The 7,500-nt window shown below is 34.2% G+C and overlaps 1 protein-coding gene across 2 annotated transcripts in view; it reads right to left on the minus strand.

The window, feature by feature from the left end:
- The window catches only part of LOC144975201 (uncharacterized), a 181,931-nt gene that overhangs the window by 169,447 nt on the left and 4,984 nt on the right, over window positions 1-7,500 (minus strand). The gene's annotated exons all lie outside the window — the stretch shown is intronic.

The following is a 7,500-nucleotide window of genomic DNA, read 5'->3' on the forward strand; positions in this document are numbered from 1 at the left end:
TAAGTATAGTAACGAGTACATGATATAGTTTGTTCAGAAAAATGAGCCCTGCAACACAGTGTCCAGTTTATATAGTTATAACTATAACAAAATGAAATCAGAGTAAGAAAAATGGTTGGTTGCATCGTAACAAATGTGACGATTTTCCTATGGGTGGTACGGGGAGGGTTAAACCAAGTTTGTATAACACAACAACAAAAATGATTAAAATGCCGGATTACATTCAGACATGGAATAAACCACATGCATTCACAGTATGTTTGTATAACCGAAAAATGGAGGTACATTTTGACATTAGGATTAATCACCAATAATCAAAGGAAGATTATATAACAGAAAACCGAAAAAGGAAGGAAATTCTTTGACATGGAATTAAATCAACAATACTCGTAACCCCCCCCCCCCCCCCAACAAAACAAAAATACACACAAAAAAAAAACCCCCTGAAAAAACAACAACGGAGTAACAAGAACGTTTGTATAACCGAAAAAAATGAAGGTACATTTTAACATTAGAATTAATCACCAATAATCCAAGCAAGTTTGTATAACCGTAAAAATAACAAAAAAGGAAGGAAATTCTGTGACATGAAAACTAAATAACACCATCAATCAAAGCGAGTTTTTATAATCGAAAAAGAAAACAACGGAGTAACAAAGCACATTTGTATAACCGAAAACACGAAGGTATATTCTTACATCAAATTAACCACCTACGTTAAAGCAACTTTTTGTAACGATAGGAGCCAAAAGGGGGCGGTACATTCTGACACCAAACTCAATTATTTTGATCACTGAACAGAAGGAAATATTAATTAAACAATCAATCAATTCCATCGTGCCTTTTCTGAAAAATAAACCCAACCCATTAAAAAAAATTAGTCAGAAGATGTGTCCTTCAAATATTGATCGATTAAAATGACACATTTTGCCAGGGAATCTTAAACCTAGCACTTCCTTGAAAAATTCCTTGAAGTCTCAGATATGAAATGTTTTTTTCAAGATGAAGGTCATTTTAAATGATCGATATTTGAAGGACTAGTTTTCTGGATAAAATGTTAAGATCGTGTTTTTCACAAAGTACGACAGAATTCTTACTACGGCAAGCAATAACAATCAGCGTCAGGTGAGGTCCATTGAGGGATTGGACCCCTGCAATGAGATACAAGTTCTTGAAATTAGAGTTAGCCAATAATCCAACGCGTAGTCATGCTATCTGATAGTTGACATTCAAAAGGCTTTTGGAATGAGAACATTTTAATACCTGACATTATAATGTTCTTTTATTGCGCTCTTTGTCATATTATTGTCAAAAGGATTAAGTAGTCTAATAATGATACCGAGAGAATAATACTAATTGAAGTCATATAAATTACAACCTAGGGTTTACTTCAGGGATCATTTTATTTTAAAAAATGTATTTCTCCATCTAATGCTGAGAGACCTTTTCAATATTATTTCCCCAATTGCTTCCACTTATGGAACAATTTTAATGATGGAGTCGATATTTTAAAAAAGATTAAAAAATTGAGCTTTTATATAGCGCAATATCCACTAATGTGCTCAAGCCTTTAAAGGTCCCTGTCAAGAACATTTAACAGTGGACGGGACACAACGCCTGTTAGCGATATACAATTTTTGGACAAAGACAACGCTGTTAACGCCAGGTACTCATTTTACACCTGAGTACGGTGAGAGAATGTGAGTAAAGAGCCTTTTTCAAGGACTCAACTATACGCCGAGCGCGAGGCTCGAACCCAGGACCTTCCGATCCGAAAGCGAGTGTCATACCACTAGACCACATAGCCGCACATCCAAAGTGAAACTAACCTGATAGAAGCTTTGGATTGTGAAAAGTAATAAAGAAAATGAATATAACAGCTTTAAAAAAAATAGATTAAAATTCCAAACGCGGAACGTTTTGGGCTCAAAACCTGTCTTCAACCGTTGCATTGCTTGGCGTTTAGTAAGTCATATCACCTGAGCTCAGTTTGCCGCGCTGCACTGCGACTGACGCCTGGTTTATTCCAGTCTTCTCTTGGAATAGACACTAATGAAAAATTACCCCATAGGGATGAATACAAGGAATTTTATTTTATTTTATCACTTTATTTTATCTTGGCAAAAACTCTCAAACCTGGGAACTCGCGAGATCTTCATAAAAGTCTCTGGTTTGAGCGTGTGTTTTTTTTTTTTTGGTTTGTTTTTTTTTTTTTTTTTTGGTTGTTCTTTTTTTAGTTGTTGTTGTTGTTGTTGCCAAGATGAGGGTCATTTAAATCGATCGATATACAAAGGACGAGTTCAATGGCCAAATTCTTAAATAGGTGTCTTTCTATAATACGGCAATTAACTGGCAAAAACTCTCAAACCTGGGATCTCGCGAGGTCTTCATAAAAGTCCAAGGTTTGAGCGTTTTGTTTTGTTTTGTTTTGTTTTGTTTGTTGTATTTTTTTCCAAGATGAGGGTCATTTAACTCTCTCCTTACCGGCCATTTTCCGGATTGTCCCCAAAACTTCACACCCAACCTATACAAAAATAGATTTATTTCACTCAAATACAAAAGCTGTTAGTCCTTGCTATACATATTTTTTTTTTCTGCTAAACGAGCTCTTCAACACAGTGTTAATATACTTTAACAATGGCAAACATTTTGGTTCAAATATTATGGTGTACAAAAGAAATCAGAATGAGAAAAATGTTGGCTACATCGTAACGAATGTGGCGATTTTCCTATGGGTGGTAAGGAAGAGGGTTAAATCGATCGATATTTGAAGGACGAGTTCTCTGGCCAAATTTTTAAATACGTGTCTTTCTAGAATACGGCAGTTGACTGGTTAAACGTCCATGGCTTTGATAAAAGATTAGCTATTGGGTTCTGTTGGATGGAGACCAAAAATCTCTCTATTCGGCCTATGCATGGGGTCTGTGTGGAACTAGGGTACGTACCTTATTCACTGTTATCTCCCTTGACTAATGCATCAACATTGGAGATACAACACGTTCGGAGTCTTTCCAATGCCCCTAAAAATCCTCTCTCTCTCTCTCTCTCTCTCTCTCTCTCTCTCTCTCTCTCTCTCTCTCTCTCTCTCTCTCTCTGTGGATTTTTAAAAATTGTGACCCCTCGTCTCAAAACGGTATTAAGTCGGAATGAATGTGGAAAGTGGAATTTGTAGCCAGAAATATCAGACTTGCGTTGAGTTTACATGCTTTATAGAGTAGAAGGAATATCTTATTTTACTGTGCTAAGTACCAACGTTTCATATTTTTGATCAGTTTAACTATAGTTTGACTTTTTAGCATCTGGTCCATCCCGACATAATACCGTTTTGAGACGAGGGGTAAGAATTACTCCTCGTTTAATTTGAGGGTTTTCCGCTGCTCTCTGCCATTGCGGGTCATACCGGCATCACATTCTATATTTATTAAATAAACATCGTCCTCAAATACGTGGACAACTCCCGCCTTATCCATATTGTGTACAAACTTCCCACATTATTATTATTATTATTATTATTATTATTATTATTATTATTATTATTATTATTATTATTATTATTATTATATTATTATTATTATTATTATTATTATTATTATTATTATTATTATTATTATTATATTATTATATTATTATTATTTTATTATTATTATTATTATTATTATTATTATTATTATTATTATTATTATTATTATTATTATTATTATTATTATTATTATTTTATTATTATTATTATTATTATTATTATTATTATTATTATTATTATTATTATTATTATTACCATTATTATTATCATTATTAATATCATTATTATTATTATTATCATTATTATATTATTATTATATTATTATTATTATTATCATTATTATTATTATTATTATTATCACCATCATCATCATCTCTGATATCGGGTTTGTTTGGGTACTGATATGAGGACACAAAGGGCGACCAGGCCGGTATGCGTGTACTGCGTGTGTATGTGTGTGTGTGTGTGTGTGTGTGTGTGTGTGTGTGTGTGTGCATGAATAACGCCACACGAGCCAGGGCAATCGGAGATAAGCCGATAAGAAGGTTTGTGAACTGTAGCATTGATCGAGCCAAATCCACGGACTGGACTCGACGCCACTGCAGAAATCTGACCAAAATTATAATTTAAAAAACCACATTTTATTTAATTTCATTTTGGCCTGAATACTTCAACTTCAAATAATGATACTTTAAAATGACTCAATTTTCAAAATATCCTCAAACCTGAGACTTCTTGAAAGTCTTAGGTTTGGTACTGTTTGATTTTATTCATTAAATATTATCTGAAATTTTAAAAAAATTCTGATCAAAATCAAAATAAATCACATTTTATTTCATTATATTTTGGCCGAAAAACTTTCACTTCAAATATCGATAGAATATAATGACTTTCAACTTGTCAACTTATCCTCAAACCTAAGACTTCTAGGAAGTCTTAGGTTGGACATTGTTTGACAAGCTGACTGTTATTTTTGACCCCTCGTCTCAAAACAGTATTATGTCGGGATGGACCAGATGCTAAAAAGTCAATTATAGCTAAACTGGTAAAAAAAAGCTATGAAACGTTGGTATTTAGCACAGTAAAATATGATATTCCTACTCCTCTATAAAACATATAAACTCAACTTAAGCATGATATTTCTGGCTACAAATTCCATTTTCATCATCTTAATCATCCCGACTTAATACCGTTTTGAGATGAGGGATCGCATTTTATTCAGTAAATATTTGAAATATAAAAGTTTTCTGGCCAAATTGGTTTAAGAAAAAGTTTTGGTTATTTTTCTTTTTGGATAGAGTTTGGCAGAGAACGGTAAGTTATCGAGGACAATTTCTACAGTTTGGTCAATCAGACGGGATTTGTTTTCGAATCGTTTAATGGGCAAACTCCCCTTTTGTTTTTACAATGGCGCTGTAAGCTTTCGTCTGCCTGGTGCCAATTATAAAAAAAAATTAAGAAAAAAAATGATAATAGTAATAATAATAATAATAATAATAATAATAATAATAATAATAATAATAATAATAATAATAATAATAATAATAATAATAATTTCAAAATCCTTGAAGTGTTATACGTCCTTCAGAAGACTAATAATGATTTGGTTACAAATTGAATCATTAGATAGCAGAACTATTTTAGTAGCAGGATGTAGAGGCAAATTCTTATGATTACGGGACATAAAAGGCCGAGAATGGATGATCTTAATTGACGACCAGCATATATTTAACCTATAGAATAAAGATTCCATCGCTCTGAAGGCAGGAGATCAATTACACAAGATATGTATCCAGCCCTCCGGAAATATTTTTTACATTTCCAATGAGATTGGAACCAGGTTTTTGATACCACCTATTTTTGTTCCCAATCACGCGACTCCACTTTAACGCAAGTCAAATCTTGGTCCAGTTCACCAGATTAGTTTGCGGACAATTTGGATTTCTTGGTGGAGGTTGTTCAAGTCCAACGTGAAGTCTGTCCTGCTGAATGCATGTGAAACTTGGAATGCATCGCAGGCATGTATAAGGAGGATACAGTTTTTCGTAAACAGGTGCATGCGTAAGCTACTCAGAATAAAATGGAAGTATAGAAATAAGAATGAAGAAGTATGAAGAAGTATGAAGAAGTATGGAAAAGAACACAGCAGAAACCAGCGGGAGAGGAAATGGGAAGAAGACGATGGGGGTGGATTGGACACACCCTTAGAAAGAATGACTCTACTATAACAAAGAAAGTATTGGACTGGCAGAAGATCACAGGGAAGGCCACGGGGAACATGGAGAAGACTTAAAGAAGCTGATATACAGAGAAGTGATAATACATGGAACGAGTTTTAAAAGTCGGCTCAGGATAGTGAAGGATGAAAACTGTTTGTCTGTGGCCTATATCCGGACGCAGGGTGAAAAAGGCAATGGTGATGATGATGATGATGAATGAGATTGACACCTGCTTATTAACACCACCCCATTTTTGTTCCCAATTACGCGATTCCACTTCAACGCCAGTTAAATCTTGGTCGAGTTCACTGGATTAGTTGCCGGACAATTTGGATTTCTTGGTGGGAAGGAAGAATGTTAGTTGTTAACCAGTTGTTAACTGTCGTGCTTCAGAACGACGCGCATTTAAAAATTTGGCCAGAAAACTCGTCCTTCAAACATCGATCGATTTAAATGACCCTCATCTTGGCAAAGAGTCTCAAACCTGCGACTTTAATAACGATATCTCGAGGTCCCGGGTTTGAGAGTTTTTTTTTTTTTTTTTTTTTTTTTGGTCAAGATGAGGGCCATTTAAATCGATCGATATTCGAAGGACGAGTTTTCTGGCCAAATTTTAAAAATAAGCGTCATTCTGGAGTACGGCCGTTAACTGGAAGGAAGAGAAGGAAAGGGGAAAAGGCCGGGGGGGGGGGGGGGGGTGATATGAGGGTTGTTCATTCTCCTCAATTTTCAATTAAAGGCCTAAAGCTGTTCAACTTTGAAAAACAACATTTTTTTAAAAATTGGCCAGAAAAATTGTCCTTCAAAATATCGATCGATTAATGTGACCATAATCATCTTGTGAAAAACAAAACAATGCAAACTCTTATAGCTGCGACTTCAGGAAAGTCCCAGGTTTAAGAGTCTTTGACAAATAAATGTATGTCATTTTATTCGAAAGATCTTCTAGATTTGACGGACGAGTTTTCTGGCCAATTTTTTTTTTTTAATGTGATTTGCCAATCGGGGTATGTCTGAATGTAGATTAAATAATGTTGTTACGTCTTAGACCATTATAGTGGAAGAACGGAAAAGGGGCGAGTGGAATTCCAGAAAGCTTTAGCCGTCGTGTATATCTCTAATGCAATGAGATACGTTATAGATGTATTATAAATGGGACCGATTATTTTTAATGGCGTTATGTCGATGTTAATTTGGCGCTAAATTATATTGTATTAAAGCTATGATGACAAGAAAAACGAGGATTTAGTTATTGTGGCTTAAACAAATTCTACTGTAATATGGGGTAATTTTGGCCACCACCAGAGGTAACTTGGGTCACTTTTCTTGAAAAGGATTAGTGCATTCAAAACCTTTTTTAAAGCAAAATCTAACAACATTTAGTAACTGTACCCAAAAAAAATCATTTAAATTTTCAAAATCTTTATAACGAGTGAAAACAAAAAGTATTTGGGTGCAGTTATCATTTTCAAGGAAAGTTGCCTAACTAACCCCATATAACGGTAACCAGTTCCTGAAATAGCCATAATGTTTCATAAGTTTGATTGTAAAATATTTTTTCCATAATATAAGCCACCCGGATAGAAAGATCATAGAGGTACGGACAAGGGCTGAAATAATTATCTTTATAAAGCATCAAATGGCCTTATAGAGATACCAGTAAGTCAGTGTGAAATAAGGGTCACCTAAAATACAAGGTATTTCAAAAGTCCTCACGGGTTTTTGTATCTCTTGAATTTTGAAAATCTGAATTAATATTTT

This window comes from Berghia stephanieae, chromosome 6, assembly GCF_034508935.2.
Source record: "Berghia stephanieae isolate SIO BIC M18660-M18661 chromosome 6, UCSD_Bste_1.3, whole genome shotgun sequence".
NCBI lineage: Eukaryota > Metazoa > Mollusca > Gastropoda > Nudibranchia > Aeolidiidae > Berghia > Berghia stephanieae.